General features: G+C 41.2%; 1 long non-coding RNA gene across 1 annotated transcript in view; it reads left to right on the top strand.

Annotated features, from left to right (window-relative positions):
* LOC142409682 (uncharacterized) overlaps positions 1-19,450 on the top strand; it is a 29,703-nt gene that overhangs the window by 2,752 nt on the left and 7,501 nt on the right. Inside the window, exon 2 of the long non-coding RNA XR_012775737.1 lies at positions 17,715-17,809. This is a non-coding gene — a long non-coding RNA (uncharacterized LOC142409682). The remainder of the gene's footprint in view (positions 1-17,714; positions 17,810-19,450) is intronic.

Here is a 19,450-nt window from a genome sequence, read left to right as displayed (position 1 = left end):
TTAGACTGTCCTCTATGTGACAGTAGCTTAAACACTTTCATGTGCGTATTGTTACAATAATAGAGTATTGAAGATGTCAGTCTTGGGTTTCTAAGCCTTCTGTACCTCCAGATCTTTCTGAACTGTTTGTAATGGCACTTGAATAGACAGAAAGGACATCATTAGAGCAGATCTGTATTCTTAATTGCATAAAAACCTTGCACATCTACTGTCTGAAACCAGCGCTCAGTTGAAACAGTGTCATAACCTCTAGCTTCATTTTTTCTGTGTTATCGGGACAAATTAACCCATTAGCTGCACAGACTCTATTGTGAGTCAGAGGTATATGACTCATATGAATAGAACACATTTCTATTCTGGTTTTAATTAACTTGGCCTCCACCCAAATCCTCCTTACAAATGAAAGATACTAGATTAGCTGAAGTCAATACATTTTTATGGTTTGCGCTAAACTTACATGTGTATTTTTATGAGATAATGCTACAAAAAAAAGATTCCCATGAATACACTAGCTTAAAAAGTAAGCAACAGAACTGCCTTATTTGGCAGACTTAAAGTATTGTAATTAATCTTGTTTGTTTGTTTGCCTTGTAATATAAGAGAACAAAAAAAGAAATGCACAGTTCTAACACATTGGGAAATTAGTCCCAGTCTTGATTCAGACGAGTGGAAGACAAGTTTGTGGTGGTTACATTTTCAATAGAAGTACAGTCTTAGGTGGCACTTCCCTTTGTGATTTTCATAATTTTGCTATCTGGGAACTTTTCTTTCTTTCTTTATTAAGATAAAATGTAAAGATTGAATTGGTCAGGATCCCTATCAGTATTTCTAATTGAGTCACTGTGCCTTCTCTTAATAAAACAATACCAAAATCAAGTAAACTCCTCAAATATAAATTGCAGAGAGGGTAATCTGAGCCACTACTGAGTGTAGCCTGTCAAAACGGAAGCAATGCTAATTGTATTTACACAATTTTAAAAAAATTAAAACAAAACCAAGAAAACAAAACCACCCCTCTCTGACCCTCACAGAAATCAAGGCCTGAATCTTACTTAACACTAAACTTTCTTCATGGCACCTTGGGGACTCTTAATGCAAATGAGAAGCAGGCATACAGATACTTGGTGAAGCCTTCCCACAACACCACTATCTCTGAAGAAACAAGCACAGAATAAAAGCAGAGGGTGAGGGGAAGAGAGAGAAATGTATCTTTGTGTGAACACTTTATAGTTTGCAACATGCTCATATAACACAATGAGGGTGGGCCAGCTGGCTGTAAAATAACCTAGACTGATAAATTAATCAGGAGTATGCTCTGTGTGCCACCAACTGTCCTGTGACTAATAAGTTAGTTTTCTACTTTGGCAGGTTCCATGAGTTTACTTGTAGCATGAAGAGGAGAGCTGGAGGAAAAAGGTCAGGATTTAAAAGGGGCTTAGTTTGAGGGGGTCTGAAATGAAAACTTGCATGTGGACCACTACTTCCCAGACTCTGCAGCCCCACAGTTTAATTCCAGTTGCTTAGATCACTTAATCAAGATCTGCCTTCAACTCTGCCTGCTGCCAGTTAGTCCTGATAAAGCCCTAACTCTCCTTCTCATTGCCTAAGTGGTGACATTAGGACTTCCATCAAAGCAAAGAAATTAGAGGCACGTAGCAGACTCAGCTTCATTTAGCCAGAGCTCCACGTCCAGATTCAGAGATTTTTCTGTCTTGGAGGGACATTGTCCTCCCACACAAGAAAGATAGTCTGGCAATGAATTTGCTACAATATGCACTTCCCAATCACTGTGGAAAGTTACCAAGTTGGTAGGAAGCAGATTTAGGGCACAGATTTATCTACTGATATATTGAACAGTTACACTGCTTTTCAGGAACATACATATTCCTCAGTTGAAAGTTTTGAGTGTTAATTTCTGAAATTCCATTGCGGATAACTAGACCTTTTCATTTTTCATTAGCCACAGTAGATTTTCTATACCCACGTTGTTCGAGGTTGGATTACCAAAACTGTCTGGATTCCTGTTTTATGCTTACAATAATGTCCCTCCATTGAACAGAGCTCCTTTATATAATGTACGAAGTATTGTATGATCCACCAGGGTGCAGAGCATGATGTGAAGATAGGATAATAATGGGCAAGTTTCTCTGAGTCAGCTCTGCCTCCTTTTGGGATATACATAGAAGGAAACCTGCATCAAGCCTCAGGATGTCCCTGTTACCGTGTGTGCTCAGTAACAGAAAAGATCGAGGGCTGTCCTTACTTTGTGGTTAAGGAAGTTATGTGTAGTTGTACCCTGATGTGAGAAAGAGGATGGATCTTGCTGGGGCAGCACAGTCCCAGCACCTTTAGTAATCTCTTTCCTAATAGACCTGTAACTTGCCTTCTGAGCACTTTCAGGAAATAAGCTGAACTATCTTGTGTTGCTGGGTCTTTTGCATGTACCTTAACACTTTCACCCCAGAAGTCTTGTGATCCTCTGTTCTCTCCTCTAGTACGACACAACCTGACCCAGTAGTTTTGGTATCAAGACTCTTACTTCTGCTGCTTCTAATACCTCTTTCCCAATGGCTCAGTTACCTAGGCAGACCTCTGGAATAGGGAGTTAAACCGCAGTGAGTAACACCAACAGAAAACTTCTGCTGTCTCAAGTCAGGCAAAATTTTCCACTAGGTGAATTCCCCCGATTAAAAATCAGAAGATTTGTTCCAGGTAATCAAGACACGCCTGTTATTTAAATGCAATTTCTCTTTTATTACTGGCTTATTAAAACTTACAGTTCTCTATTAATCAGCATTTCTTAATTAACATAAAATTCCCAGGGTCTGGTACAATTCCACCACCCACAATCCAGTGCTATCCTGTTCATTTCTATTTAGACTACATGTTGCTAGAGTATGTAGGATTATATTGCATGCTGCAATTATTTTCAGGGAGGACTGTGACACTTGGCCTTGATCTTGGCTTTCTCTAGTACAGAGCACTGTAAGTATCCTATATTTATTTATATCTTCTTGGAGGGAACAACAGAGGCTGTCTGACACTGTGCACTCTCTTTCTCTTTACACTGTAATTCTTGGATGGGGCTCTCAGGAATTACAGGGAGGAGAGCTTTGCCATTTGGAAAAAAGGTCTTACAATTTAATCAGAATACAATTTTAGCCAACCAGTTAGTTCAATCAGCCAGTCCAATTATGGTGTGGGTTGAGCAAGTCTCTGTGCTCAGGGTTCCCTTGAGTTGCTTTTAGTTATGAAATAAAAATAAGAAATTAGGTCAGTTATACTCTATTGACTTCTTCTAATCATACAGCTTCCAAGAGTATATAGCAGCATAGCTTTGCCTAAATTAATATTTGGCATCTCACCGCTATGAGTAGGCTTTGCCACCAGTTGAAAGCTAAATTGGGAATGCTCATTCCAAATGGCAGATTACATATGTTCTCGTCTCTGGATTGGTTTTAACCCTTGCAACACTGCAGATGAGTACTCTTGGTCCAGTGCAAAGAGAGCTGCATCAGCTCTCGCATCACCATCTAAGAACAACAGATGCTTTCCTGGGTGCCTTCCCGCCTCCATTGGTTATTTCCTCCTTGGCTGACTCTCCTGAAATCTTGTATGAGCCTTTCTACCAAATTTTTCCTACCTACTTTAACCCTTCAAAAATGCCCAGCTCCCAAACCCCCCTTCATCTGGTCGTACCTTATGACCTACCTCACCTTCTAGGTGTCCCTTCTCCCTGGTTAAGGTAGTTGATCAACCCAACATCCAAACAATCAAAATCATGCAGCTGATCACACCGTTGTCTCACCAAACCCCTATTTTTTTTCCCTAAATGGTCTTAAGCACTATGTCATTCCTGTTCCTTTTCTCCAAGCAACATTAAAAGCTTTGAATGGTTTCTTTATCTTGCTGCATGCAACAACTGATAGAGCTTCTTATTTCTATCATCAACCTCTCATGTTCTGTGGACACACTCATACCACTTCCCCACTCATCCCCCTGCTATAATTTTGAAAGGTAGGATTGAAAGAGCATGTATCAATCAGTTTTTGCCACAATCCAGCACATTCTGCAACATAATTTGCCAGACCTTTTTCTTCTCCCCTGAGGATTATTCTAAGAAAAAAAATCCAAATTCTGACCCAGCAAACAGCTTGTGGCCATTGCTTCATTCATGGCTGGTCAAATATGTGTCTGTTCACACAGACTGCAATTTAGTGACAGCACAATATGAAGAGTATGGCTGCACGTCTCTGCCCATTACACTGCAGAGGAATATTAGGCCAGAAAAGTGCTGGGAAAACCTCAAAAGTGCCTGAGTTTGGATACATCCCAAATGTTTTGGTTTCTTGTGTGCACTTACAGAAGTCAGAAAAGAAAACAGAAAGACCTCTAAATGCGCTGTTGTTCATTCCCCTCCCTTTAATTCTCTGATCCTGTCCTTTGAAATGGCTGCAGTCTTTATTCACTCTTTACTCTTAATTTCACCCCTTAGTTGCAGATGCACACCACTTTGCATACAGTGCCATGGAAACAAATTGTTGAAAACAGTCACATTGCTGCAAAGTGAAAATGGGATTTGAGGAAATAACTGAACTTCTTATAGATCAGTTACAAAAAAACCCATGGAGTTGACACATACGAAGGTTATTATTTGCAATACTGCGAAGTTAAAAAAATGAGGAGGTTACACTTCTCTAATGAAGTTGAGTTGCATCTGCATGTCTCTCTATGTGATACTATTGGGTTTTTAAGTCCAGATGAAATTGAGTGATAAAATCTGCTTCTATACTATTAGTGTTATATGCACCTGAGGACAGCTTTATCCACTGATACCACCCTGAAGCTTCCCATTTTATGAAATAAAAGTTGTGTATCTGTATATCTAGAATTAAGTCCTCCCTGCTCTGCAGAGGATGAAGTTGCTTTTCTCTAAATCATTTTCCTCCTCTGTAGCAAGTCATGTGTGCTTTCAAACCTTTGCGTGCTAACAGACTCTTCATATTTACTGCAAAGCCAGTGGTAGTCTTTTCTCAACATCGTTGGATGTGGCTCAGGCCAGACTTCCAGAAAACAGAAATAGTCAGTATTTTCTGTTAAGTTATCCTCTGAAGTAGGTAGATTACATGGCATGGTCTGAATTATTAAAGAAGTCAGAGATCATTGTGTAATATACTGAAATAAAATTGTGCCTAAAGATGTATTTTGTTAAGTATAAGTTAGATCTTAACATTTGAGAATGATTTGGGTGTTTAGGATAGCATAAAAATTAATTCCAGAAACAAGATATAATCGGTTTACCTTTCATGACACTGTATCTTGCTAAATGTAAAAAAGCTCATTTCATTTACTATATAATTATCTTCATGTTTTCTTGAATGAAAGCATAGCAAAGATTACATTTCTGGCACATTTGGGAGCAAAACAGTTAAATTGCTAACAAATAATGTTTTGTAGTTTGTATGAGAGCCAAGAAGATTAATGAAATGTTCATGAGAGAGTCTGGCAAGTGGCCACATTCCTATGGGAACATTGCTGCAGTGAGGTTTAACGGAGCATGAGGGACATTAAGAAACAAATGTGTGGGAGTTTTAGGGTGAACTGTAAATGATCAAGAATCTAGTAAAACTAGATATCATGTATTTTGCCTTTGAGGCTTTCCAGTGGATCTCTGTAACATTTCTCATCCTTATCTAAAGTCTGTGAGGAAGATGAGCAAAGTGCATCCTCCTTGTTTTTTTTAAGAGCAGCTGTCAAACACTTGAGATCTACTGACTTCTTTGAATGTTACAGCAGATGTAAACTCATTAAACAAATGGCTACAAGAAATAAGTCTTTTAGCCTGACAAGAGTTTTTGTGCAGAAGCTCCTCAACTAAATGCTTAATCTACCAGCCTGCCCGAGTCTCGCGTATGCTTTTAATTGCAAATAGCTGTGTTAATTTCATTCTTTTAGAGAAGCCAAGGAGAAGCTGCATTACTATAGCATTATTCCTATTTCTGCTGCACCACCACCTCCTCTTTCACAGCAGTTGTCTCTGAAATACATCCTTATTGACCATGCGAATCCTCTAATATGATGTATCTCAATTAAGTTAGTGAATGTTATATTTAATCAAAGATAAGGAAACAAGCTAAGTTTCCTCTGTTTCAGAAGAACTCTTTATCAGTAAGATTGCTAACAGCAATCAAACACTTCTTTTTACCATACCAAAAGGTAAAGTAAATAGAAGCTATTGATTTCCCTGAGAGCAGGGCAGGCATTGAGAGATGTATGGACTTCTAGAGGTTTTCCAAATTAGCTAAAATAATCATCAATGGGTATCACAGATAGCTATTAAAGTGAAGGAAACCTGTGTTCTTACTTACCTTTCCACTAGATGGCAATGGTACATGGTAGTTACGTGCACTTTAGTAGAGGAAATCTTTAAAACCAAAAAATTTATTAAAGGTTTGAATATCTCTTTAAATGAGGACAGTTGTACTGTTAACATACGCTGAAACTCAGCTGTCTCAGCAGTCCCTATCTCAAGCAGTAAAACTAATTTTCTTGCTTTGCGTAACAAATGCACTATCCAGATTTAGAAGTAACAGATATGGATAATAAGCCTATTCAAAAGCAAATACAGTGCTGTGATGACGAGGCTGTCTAACACACTGAAGTGTGTACTAAGTTTCTACTTTTATGCTGGATGAGGCATTTTTCTGGTATTAAAACCAAGAGACAAGCCAATTCTTGAAGTCATTTCATTGACTTCAGTAGAGTTACATTAGGGATGGATTTGGTTCAGGGCTTTCGTATTACAAAATTAAGAGTGCACAGTACTGTGTGAGGAGGAGAGAGGAGTATTCTTTCTGTGGTGAGTCAGAACAGCATCCACAATGGGACTCGTTTGTAAAAGCTGCCGCAAAGCCATTTGGGGGAATTACATCCTCAAGGAAGTGATGTTGGAGGAGGAGGATGAGAGGAGGAAGAGAGGCAGGAAAAACCACTTTTTTTAATGTACCCAAAGATCTGAAGAAATGCGATAGACATTCAGACAGATGGCATATCTGAACCAGGCTACTAGTGAGCTGGCATCTGTGGAGACCATTTGAGGCCTGTCTGTAATTCAGAAGACACCATGGTAGAACTGCTTTTTCCTAAAGCATGACAGTTTGTTGTGATGCAGATAACTGTTTGGTGATGAAATAGCCCAGAGTGGTCTACCTGACCCCACAGGACCTGCTTCCCAGTGGCTAGATAGAGAATGTGTGGGTATTAAAGTGTCTTGATTTAAGGAAAATCTTTCATGTGATCACAAATGCATATCAACATAGAACATTTATCCTATGCTAATCATGTGCTTCAGACTGGAAGGTTTTTTGATAGATACCACCTACAGAACTTTCAAATTCATTCCATGAAAAAACAAGACAAATTCAAAATACAAAAGTTTAACTGCCTCCTAGCCAAAACGTTAACCCAGCAAGATTAATAACCAAGCCTGCATTGCTAAATAGAGTTCTGTGTTTAACTACTGCTGTTGTAACTTTATTTTGTACCATCAGTTCATCATATTATTATTCTTATTTAGATCTGCTTCTGTTTGCAGGCACTGAACCATGTCTCTGGCGATGATTTCCTTTCCTTACTCTGCCACCCTGTTTCCATCATGACCATAGCTAATTTACTTGGACTTGTCAGATATGTCCACCTTACTGCCAATGTAAAGCATTCTTTACTGTCTGGCTCCGAGGCTTAGTCAACCAGGAGCTTGAAGCACTAGGACTGTGGTGGGCACTGATCTAAATAAATCTGAACTGCTGTCCTACGTCCTCAAAGGCCTAGTGCCTACTAACACAGATAGGATTTAGGTGCCCAAATATTGTGAAGAACTAGGCTTTCGTTGCTTCATAGCCCTCTGGATTGTCACTAGCATCTTTGGAGGTCAAACCTTATGAATATCCATACTTGCTAACACTTAACTCCTCACAAGTTTCATAGGATGTTCAGCAAAAACCTTACCCTTTCATCACTCTCCCAAATGCACTCACGTTAGGCTGGCTAATACATACATGGAGAGCCAGGGGCTGCCAACAGCCCGCAAGACAGCACAGCTATCCTGTACCACAGCAGCCTCATGTCAACAGGATATCTGTCAACAAAAGGGGCTACCCTCTTCCTCGACACAGAGGAGTTCAGCACCAAGCTTCAAAGATGCCAGTTGTGCTCCCACAGCAGTAAACTCAGAGCCATTCACATGATCCATGGTGAATGTGCAACCAAACAGGACAAAACATGCCACATTTTCACTGGTTCTGGCACCTCCAGGGATAGCCCTGTGGTATGGTGTTTCTAATATTGGCCCTGATGGATGTTGTTTTGCTCTGTGCAGGTATATTAGCAAAGGGTTTATGTAGCAGCCTCTTCAGACTAGCTCTGATATTTTGGGGGAAGGTAAAATGCTGCACTGGAATCTTTCAGACTTGGAGCTAGCACAGATGGTAGACTGCACACATGCCTGTATGTCTCAGACTTGTGCAGACTGTAAGATCCTGGTTCCTCCATCCCCAAAATGCTCAGAATTAGTTTGCTGGGCCAGGCAAGCTACAGGTGGGTAGCTACTGAACCCCCCAGAAGCAGGAGAGTCACTCCATGATTCACTGTTGGCTTTGCGGGCTGTCTTTACTCCCTTTCCTTATGCCCTACACAGAGAAGCAGATAGGTCATCTCCTAGAATCACTGTTACTGACTCCCACCCCAGACTGACTGACTCTTGATCTCTTCAGGCTTGTCATGAGATGGAGAGGGAGAGAGGCCCTCAGTGTCATATGTTTTCCTAACACATGCTGCCAGGGTGTGAGGAATGAAACAACTGTGAGGTACCATTAACTCTAAAAAGAATCTGGAACTGAGTTCTTTCTCCCTGGGATCTGTTGCATTGACCTGGGGAAGGATCAAGATCACTGACTATTTATTGTAGTCTTCATGGACAACCGTGGAAATACAGCTAAGAAATGAGCTTTGAAGGCCTGCCCAGAAATATCCCTAAAGCCACCTCTCCCGTAGTCTCAGTCTTTCTCTCCCCACAGCTGTTCCAAAGCATTGGTGAAGCAAGATGAAGGTGAAGTGACTCTTCTGTTGGGCGTGTGGGATATGTATAGCGTCCATGCCCGGCGCTCCACCCTGTGCTTGCTCTGCAGATGTTGTCACTGCTGTGCACTGTTGAAAAAAGAGAGTAATTCCTGCCCCCTTCTCTGTGGTTCTTGCTCTCACCTTCCCAGAGCCAGCACTTCTGTTCAGGAATAGAATTGCTCTGAAACTGTCACAGATTCCTTTTTGCCTGATATGGTGGTTTTAGTCCTAAGAGAGAAATCTGGACATAGAGTGCCTCTATCAAAGTGTCAGGGAGACTTGCAGAGTCCCAGAGGTCCCACTGTGCTTTTCAGAAGCCTCATGGTTACAGCTGTATTAAATCAATCCCTATAGCTGATGAAAAGTCATGTTCACAATTGGTGGACATGGTAAGACACCATATTCTGCTACATTTTTTAAAAAAATAGGATTTTTTTACAACTCAGCTCTAGTCAACGGGTCTTTGCAAAAGTCATGAAATATTGTCAAGCAGAATCAATATTATTAATATTGTCAAGCTCAGAGACCATTTTTGAGGACAGAACTTCAGGAAAGAGAAACAAGCAATAAAATTGTACAATCAGGTCCCATTTTGTCACAGAGAAGTGGATTTCATTACCTGCTGGAATAGGCTCAACTGCTCTTGTCTAAGTGGAAGCTCTTGCAGTGCTTTAAGAATGATGTTGTTGGGTTCTTTTTGTTCTTGTTATATTTTATTTTATTTTTTGTATCTATTGACTTGTGACGGCAAGTGAAAGATGCTGGTTGGGCATGAGGAAGTGACAATTCCCACCGTGTTACCCTAGATTGGTGCATATGGTTCTACACAAAAAAGACCACTTTTCAGTGTGTTACTAGTAACTGGACACTTAGGCAAAGGAAGAAATCCTTCTTTTGTCAGTAACTGCAGAGTGGAAGGTGCGCCCCAAAGCATGGGGTTTTTGTTCTAGAATACTTTTCTCTCTTAGCAAAAAGATTAACACCTCTTGCAGGATCTGTGTTCTCTTCTTAACTCTGAGCATTGCTCTGACATCCACAGTTAGCCGAGAAAGCCAGAGAGAAATGCTTAGAGCTACAGCTTTCCAAGGAAGTCAGGAGACCTTTTGTGGCCTCATGGCCCAACCAAACATCTGAGGTGGCTGTTTGTAGTGCGGCTGTTCCAGCCAAGCTCAGACAGTGGGCAGTGGTGCTGAGGCACAAGAAAAAACCCTTTCTCCCTTTGCTGGGAAGTTCATTTCTATTTGGTCTCATGCTCTTTCATAAAGCCTGTTTTTCTGCATCACACCCTGACAGTTTTACATACTGGACTACAAAAACACTCCAGCAAATTAACTGTAGGAAATGCAATGGCCAGGCCATATTCTTGGACTCGTGTAAAGAACTTTAAATACAGTCTTGTGTATTAAAAAAAATCACAAATGTAAGTCAACATCATGGATTTTTAAGGTCTAAGCCATTATTTTGTATATGTGTCAACAATGATCCTGCTTTTGATTTAGTGAGTACTGTAGATTCACATCCCTGGGTTTGATTTTGTCTTGTCTCTGCCTTATTGGAAAGGGTTTCAAGTGTCAATACCTTATTGTATTGATGGTGTAATACACAGTGAAAACATAGTACCACACATAGTGATAGTCCTTGTTTTCTTCTTAAACTTCATAGCTGAACAAACTACGGAAGTAAGCTTTCAATGTTTGCATGATTCAGGCACATTCTGTTTACTATGTGTGTCTCTACAAATTCATTGAGTTTAAGGAAAGAAACTCACAAGCTTTTGGAGGAATATTTAGCCAATTAATTCTCAGCAAAGACTGGCTATGTCTGGCCATAGCATGGAGAAGGAAGGACATGAAACTGATTCCATCATTGTGTCTGGTCTTTTCCAGCTCATCTTCCTGTCACTTTACTTCCAGGAGTTGGGGCACAGGTATATTCCCTACCCTCGACTGGTGCATAAGCAGAGCATTCACTCAGTTCTCCATCAAGACTAGTTGGAGGAATGACTCCAGAACAGGGTTACACTTGGTTAGTCCGCCTTCGTAGCGGCCCTTAGATACTGTAGTGATGAAGTCAGTAAGAGTGTGCCTGTGAGAGGGAATAACAGGTTTGCTCCTGGCATGCATGAGACCTGAGTTGCTGCATGAATACTGCAGCCGCAGCGCCTTACTCCACGAGGCTCTGGGGCCGGTGTCACAGAACTGCCTGCCAGCTGTGCTCGGGCATCGAGCAATAGTCCACGCTCGTTATTAATACCCACTGTGAAGAAGAGGTGAGTGATACTTCTACAACTAAGGTTTCCCAAAGTCATTTTTACTAATTAGTGAAGAAAATGAATAAGAAATATGTTCTTTCCCTCAGAAGGCTCTAATCCCACTTGACTGAGCAGTATTAAGCAATCCTATCAAAGGGAATGTATTTTTGAATCAGTCCTTGGGGCAAAATTAGAGCTTCAAGAATAAGAAATAATGAGACATGTAGGGGGGAGAAGCTTTTTTATTTTTGGAACAAGTATTAAAGAAGAGCCTTTGCTCCTGAGTCAAGTTCCCATGCTTTTTCATTATGTTCTTTGGCTGAAGTGGTCTTTAGATAACAAATGTGTCAAGCTGTTCTGTCTCACTAAGTTAGAATTAGGTTATGTCTGTGCAGAAGAAAGTTTTGGAATAGCTGCAAAAACAATTACAACGCTGCTTGATTCACTGATGATGTTAATTGTAAATCCATATTAATCTGGGGCTGGGCAGGGTTGCCAGAAGGATTCATTTTCTATGTAACATGACAGATGCTTGCCTCCCTTTCCTTTTTTCTGGTGCCTTAGACCTTAGATATCTCCAGTATTTTCTGAAAGCATAAACAGTAGCCTTAAGCAAAGTTACAGTTGATAGGAAGGTTGCAATGGCCTATATAAATCTCCTTACATGACTTCAGCTCTCATAAAAGCAGCTCATAATATTTTAATCATATTCTGGAAGTCCTTGAATACTAGCACATAGGAAGTGCTGTACCAACAGCTAGTTTCTTACTTAGGAAACTTTAAGGTGAGTGGGGTTTTTTTGATGTGATTCTTAAAAAGGGACGGATACAAAATGCAATCTGGGAGAGAAGAATGGAAGATAAAAAACGGGTTTTTACTCCATTTTAAATTTAAGATGGAAAGCTGTTCTTTCCAGTCAGACGCCACACCTCTTTCTGCTTGCAAGAGTTTTCAAACTCTGTGTCTGCTGATGAGCTATGGGAGGCTATTTGTGCGGGAAGTATTTCTGTGTTTGGGGCTGTGCATTTTTGAAAGCTTGTCAGATTCATATCCTTTAGTGTGCAACTGTTTAAAGCTGCTCGGATGTTTACAAGTTGTCCTAGTGATAAGGAGTGCATGAAAAAATACAACATTTTGGTTGATAGATGATTGGTCAATTTGTCACGTGAGAATACCAATTTATAAGCAAGCTTAAAGATACAAAGGCATGGAGTGGGTGCCGGGGGATGTAACTTTGGTGTGGGTTCCAGGTTTCTGGTGTAACTTCACTGTGGCCACACTACCAGGGCCTGAGCCAGAGGTGAGTTATACACCTGCCTAACTGAATGGAGAGAGCAGGAGTGATGTACCATCATCCCCCAGATTTTCTGTTCCTAGAAAGAGTGCTGAGATAGAAACAGCTGCTTAGACATTCCAGCAGAGTGTAGAAACAAAGTGAAATGTCCTGTGTCTGTGGCAAAATCCACATGAAAAATTCAATTAATGTTAGTATATTGTTGAAAAATTACCAGTTCCGTGGCTGTGAGACAAATGAAGCTACTGATTATTATGAATAGGGCAGTTCATATTCACAAGCATCTTATTAGGCTCTTCACAGACTCAGGAAGATCTTGCTCTCTCAAAATATGTTTGAATCACATTTTCTCCGCAGCCATAAGAGCTAAAAGATTGGGGGAGGGGAGTGGTTAATGAATAGCAAAGATGGGTGCAAATTCATGTCACAGAAATTGAATAGAGATCACAGATCTTCCAGGCCCTTCTGTAACTGGCACAAACAAAGGAATCACTAAATTGTTCCTGTGACAGAGACTGCACAGCCCGTGAAAGGGTCCTATTAAGTGTGCTTTTGCCCAGAATGTTTCTGAGTGTAATTGCTGATGCAAGTTACTTGGCACATCAACTGACAGTTCATTCATAACTTGGTGGTTTCTCTGTTAATAAGTTACCCCCTAATTAGTTCCTGTGAAGGTACTTTATGAAATCATAAAGTCATATTCTTGTAACTTCTCCAGTATGACATCTGCCCCATGCTAGCCACAAAGGACTGGAATTCACCAGTCTGCTGAGCTATAGTTGGAAGATGACCGGAGATGGGAGAGGAAGATATCAACTGCTCTCTGTGCTTCTCAGTCCTAAAATTAAGGACTGAACCAGGAACAGCATCAACTAGGGTGCCTAGGCCCCTCCAGCATCCACTTGGTTGGTGGGGGGGTGGAATGCATCCTTGCAGTGGAAAATGGCATAAGGACCATTAATTATGGTGACACTGTGTCCTCTTGTGGTTCCCCATACTCAGATAAGATCCTCATCTGTACAGGTCCAAGGATCTGACCATGATTTCTTTCGGTAGCTTATGTTTCCCTCTAGTTCTTGTTAAGGAAATCAAATGCATTTTCTATAGCTAATCCAAGGAAAAACTGGCATTCCTTTTTTGCTGTGCTTCCTCAACCTTCTTTTCAATATTCATAGATAATAACGGACTATGCCTACCATTCCCTTGGTTTTGTTTTGGGTTGTTTAAATGAATTTCCAAGTCCATGACCTTCTGCATCAGCAGTACCATCTGCTTGAGAGTGACATTTTCTTCATCTTGGCAACCAAAGACCTAGAGTTCCAGCCCTTTACACTGCCTGTTACTGTGCAGCAAGAAGAGCCTTTTGGAGCAGAAAAAAAAAAAAAAAAAAAAAAGAAAGCTCATACTTTTACTTTATTTTGTAATTTGTCTTGCTTCATGCATACCCATGCAAGTAGAGGGTACTATCATCCAGTACTAACTCACCTTTCAGATTAAATTCAGGGCTGACCATTATCTGCACTGAGACCACTTAAGTAGGATATTGTCCTACAGGGACTGCACAATTTGAGATTGATTTAATGGTAGTCTTAACTCAGGCATTTTGCATGGGCTTTTTTCTTTCTCTAGAGTTAGTGGTCCGAACTTCAAATCCAGGTAGGTCTGAAGTTATCTGAAGGGTCATCTCTGGCACACCAAGTCCATAGGAGAAATTTATGAAGCTTGGCTGGGTATATTGTTGGTAAAGATCTCTCATCTCCATAAAATGTATCCAAGTGTCAACATAAAGCTGGAAATCTTTTGGCTGCATCTTCTTCTTAGTCTCAGTCCCAAACTTCCAGGAAATGCAGTTTTCTAATGCCTTTAGCTAAAGGTCCCATTTAAGCGAAGTATTTTGTACCTGAATTTTTCTGCAATGACTAACTTAGACAGATGTAGTACTACCACAGCTAGGTCTCCATTAGTTAACCCAAGTTTCCTGCTGTTACATTATTTATTAAGATGGTAATTTCTTGAATTGAAATTTGAGAGACCTATTAACACATGTTATGAGCTGAACAGATGGCTATATATTTCTAACTCTAAAAAATATATTATGCAGCCAATACAGCTGTCCTGCCATCCAGAGGAGTCATAAAAATTAAACTAAACTTTACCTAACATATTTATATTTTTTCTTAAATATTTATTCAAAAGTTTCTGAAATGCAAATTTTATTGCCCTGGAAAAATACTAACTTTCATAATACTTCACATGCTATAAACGATCATCCCAAGGTAAGAAATAACTGCAGATCAAATCTAATGACTGGCCTGCTGAGCAGCAGTTTAAAAATTAGGATCTCAGCTTACAAAATGGCTTACACCAAATGATCAGGTATAGCCGTTACATGGACAGAAGGTGGGGACAGCCATGTCACTGCTAGGTTTTCTTGTGGTCCAGCGCATGAAGTCATGGCAAGGAGTGAAGTGTCTTTTGCCTCATCAAGTGCAGTTTCTGAACTGGAGTTGAGCAGCACAGCCCAGAGCCACTTTTAAAGCTACTAAAGAACCTTCAGCTGAGAGTGGAAGAAGGGTCTGCTGAGGATTTCTCCTGGAAGGTGTGTGCTGAGGGGGTGTAGGGACCCAAGGGGCCTGGCCAGAGTGGCCTAAGCCTCTCGAAGAGTGGAAGGAGCATTGGTAGTTTTGCTGTGCGTGACACTACACTCTTACTCATGCCAACTTGGCGCTTAGTATCAAAGTCACTTTTTTGTAACATTAAATGTTTTTATTATTTTTTACAACATCAAGTTTTATGGGATTTCTGTCAACCAACTGCAATCATAACAACAATAAAAAGACGTGTTTGTCTAGTGAATAGAGTGCTGGTAAAGTCTTGTACTGGCTGCCGTTGGAGCCGAAGCTCTCCAGTTATCCAGGGAACAGGTGTTGGAGGTCAGCAGCAGGACAGGCTTGCCCAGCCTTGCTCCCAGAATGTGCTCAGCCCGTGCTGGCACGTGGCAGTAGCACAGAGGGGGCGAGCATCCCTCTTCTACAGATGAGGGGAATTGAAACACAAAGGGGTTAAAAGATTTGTTTGAAGTCAGTCCTCCAACTGGTCACAAAGCCAGGAATAAAGCCCACGTTTCTGCAGGTTCCACCGGCGTATTTCACAATTAGGCTAGCTGAGTTTTTTCTACTATCAGCCGCTAAGAAATGCACTAAGACCTATTTGTGTGTGATTTCAATAAACCAGCCATGTGACTCCTTAGGGAGGAAATGCACAGTGCAAAATTATGGACTGCAGAACCTCGTTACTCCAGTCACCCAGACCGCAGCTCTAACCGAGGGCTGCTTCATTGACTCCACAGAAGGGAAATGCTAGCTCTAGTCCAATTCCTTTGGGACAGTTGTCTCTCTAGCGCGAATGTGACACTACAAAAGGCTGACGCTAACGCATATGCAAACTGAAGTTTCTTTTTGTCGTCGAAACGTGGGAGCAGGGCTACACTGGCACTGTAGAGGTACCTGATATTGCAGGGGGTGACAGAGCTTGTTTGAGTACCACAGGTAGCCCAGCCACAGCAGCCCAAAACACCGTGTGAGCTAGTTACCCTGCAAAGCAGCTTTGTGGGATGACAGTGAAGCAACTCTTGTTACCCAAACCAGATTGCTTGCCCGTCTCTTTCTGCTGCATTGTAGGTTGCAGTGAAGGCATTCCCATGCCTCTTCTGTGGGGCAGCATGAGGAAATTTGAACAGCTTTGGTTTGAAACTGGCCACTTCCATGGAGAAGGGACAGAAGAGTTGTGGATTAACAGTTGACATGAACACTGATTTTGGTTCTAGATGTTATAGCTGTCAAATCTGGAGTTTCACTGAGAGGCATCTTTGAAGGTCCCTTCCCAACAGTTGTTGCTGTGAAACAAATAGGGGCGTGAAACAAATAGGGGCTACTGTGCTCAGAAACAAAGGTAACAGCCTCATTTTAAAATTGACATCTTTTGAGAAAAAGGCAGTCTTCCATCTAGACAGAGCAGGACTTGAAGTAGTTTTGGGGAATTTATAGATGAAAGGGGGAAGTTTTGTTTACATTTTTAAAAAGCACAAAAGTTGGATGTCCTTAGAATCACAGTTCACAATTCAGCTGGGCTGGACAGTTTGGGGGAGCAAGAAGGGAATATATGTTTACACTGTAGCAAATACAAAAGAAGCAATCTTAACTAAATTATGTGTGATACCTTTTCTGTTTGCTTTTCTTTGGTATGTTGTTAGGAAACGGGCCAATTTCAGGAATGTAGTTTTTAATTTTCATTACTACGGTGGGTAAACTGATAGCCTTTGCAAAAATATGGAGTAACGTTCTGGGCGTAAGAACAGACCACACTGACTGACACACAAAGAAATTGTCTCTTTAGAAAACGTAAACCTTTAGAACTGCAGAACTGTGAGGGATTTTAAAAAAAAAATCAGTCTAGCCCTGCACTGAGGCAGGATCAAATACTCCCAGACCACCCTGGCACACACACATCCCAACTTCTCAAAAATTTCCTATGAAGGGAGCTCCTCTGGCTCCCCAGTTCATCTGTTCTGGTGTCTCACCATTATAATGCAACATAACATGACAGAGATGCAGAACATGACTGTGTTATGTTTATAGTAGGGACAAATTTCCACTGCCATGACAATGTAAAGGGTTGCTAAAGTGTTTCACATTAGGTTTAACTTAAACTTTAGGACCTTTTTATATTGCTGGAGCAATATGAAGGGCCCACTTATGTAAGTGAAAGCGAGGCTCTCAGTTTCTGATGATCTTTCTATGGCTGTAGACTAGGAAAACTTCCTAGGACAATGATGCTATTGCCTGCGTAAAGAAAAGTAGATCACATCTACTCTGATAGTGTTGTACAGTGCCAAGATTTGAATTGTCTGGAAGCAATAAAAAGAACTGCATTGATAACAAGAGAGAGTGCAAGATTCTGAAACCATCTCTCACGTATTTTAACACGTATACAATAGACTTTTCATGTAATTTAGTAGTTTTTTCCATGCTTCGTGTATTCCGTCGTCCTCAGTTTAACATCGAAGGAGAGCTTTGAGACACACCTATGTCACCACCTTGTGTGTTACATCCCACGTCCGGATGAAGCTGTACAAGATACCCCACAAGGTAAGCCTGAAACTCTCATCATCTGCATTTATGCCTACCCTCTCAAAAAGAGCAAAACTCTGCAGGAGACAACAGATTGCATTCCCTCTCTCTTTTGCTGAAAACAGTACAGCTCTTTTCCATTTCTTTCCCTGCTTGAAATCACCTGTTGATCTCCAGACAGCTCCAGGCCTGCATCTCACACATTTGCAGAGGAGCCCTGCAGCTTCCCCTCCTCCATGACCCCATATGCTGGAAGCAGCTGGTCGGTCTGATCTGTGATCTATTAACCAGCTGCACTTGGCACATAGAGTTATGGAGGAGAGGAGAGAGGCTGCAGGTGAGGGTGTGCCTCTGAGCGTAGCCCCAAGCTGAAAGAAAGGCACGCTCTTCAGCTGCAGCACAATACTGGGTGGCCTCCGCCTGCACGTGACTTGCACGCAGCGTCTCACTCAACACAGCAGCAAAAGCTGAGGGGCCTGAAAGTCAGTTTTGTTGCATGATATGCCGTGATTGATGGGAAGGTATCTGGTCTTCTAGAATGCCTATTTTTAAGGATGTTTTCTCACTCTGTGAATTGAATAAACTAGTTTTGCAATCTGCTACAGGCCCCACCCTGCCTAACCCTGGCTAGTTAACCTGTAACAGATTGCAAAACTGGTTTGAGTCACACAGTGAAGAAAGAGACATAAATTAGGTTTTTAATAGTTTAACTCTCCTCCTTACCAATAACATAAGCCATCAGTTGTTAATAGCGGTGCCATAGGAGAAGCACAACACGTGTCACCCAGTAATTCCTTTGCCACACTGTAATAGCTCTTTTCACGGTTTTGGAGATTAAAAACTATGGAGGCAGGAGTAAAAGTCCCTTCCCGGTGCTGCAGCCTGGATGCCTAATTTATATTCTGTATGTAGGATTCACATGTATGCCATGAAGAGCTCTGACATAACTGAGCAACCATAGTTCAGCCGATACGCGTTGCCGTGCTAAGCCACTCTAATTGGCTTGTGTGTCTGAGCCAATGCTGGAATGAAATGCAGGTAAATATCTCACCTCCTTCAAACCTGGGCAGCAGAACAAACCCACATCTCAAACAAACAGTTTTTACTTACTGTTTTCCACTGGCCTGAATTCATGAGACACCTACAGGTTAGACAACAGTCACCTAGAGACAAGAAAACAGAGCAAAAAGGTATGGACAATGTTTTATACATGTAGGATGTTAATATTGATATGTTACTAAAACAACTTGATCCCATGCAAGTTTATTTTCCCCATTGTTTTGCTATAATGCATGGTCAGAAGGAGCATGCAAGCCTAGCCTACTGATATAAAATGTGAAGTCAATGAACGCTCCTTCTGAGCAGGTGGCCCTTCCAAGCGGCTGTAGATTTCCCATTCCCTCTGGCCCATTTTCAATCTTTAATTCTTTTATTGCAAAAAGGAACAGAGTGACAGGAGTTATAATGCAGAGGTACCTTAATGGCTAATTCCAGTCCCGATGCAGCCAACAAGTAAATTTTGCGCAGGCTACACTGAGGCCACAAAATTGATGAAGCCCACTTACCTGTTTGAGAAGGTATACTGGTGGCCATGCTGCTGGTCTCGTGGAAAAGAGAGATTATGTGTCATTTCAGTTCCCAGTTTGGAGGGCTACATCC

The sequence above is a fragment of the Mycteria americana genome, chromosome 5 (assembly GCF_035582795.1).
Source record: "Mycteria americana isolate JAX WOST 10 ecotype Jacksonville Zoo and Gardens chromosome 5, USCA_MyAme_1.0, whole genome shotgun sequence".
Lineage (NCBI taxonomy): Eukaryota > Metazoa > Chordata > Aves > Ciconiiformes > Ciconiidae > Mycteria > Mycteria americana.
This window is presented reverse-complemented; position numbering and strand designations above follow the sequence as displayed.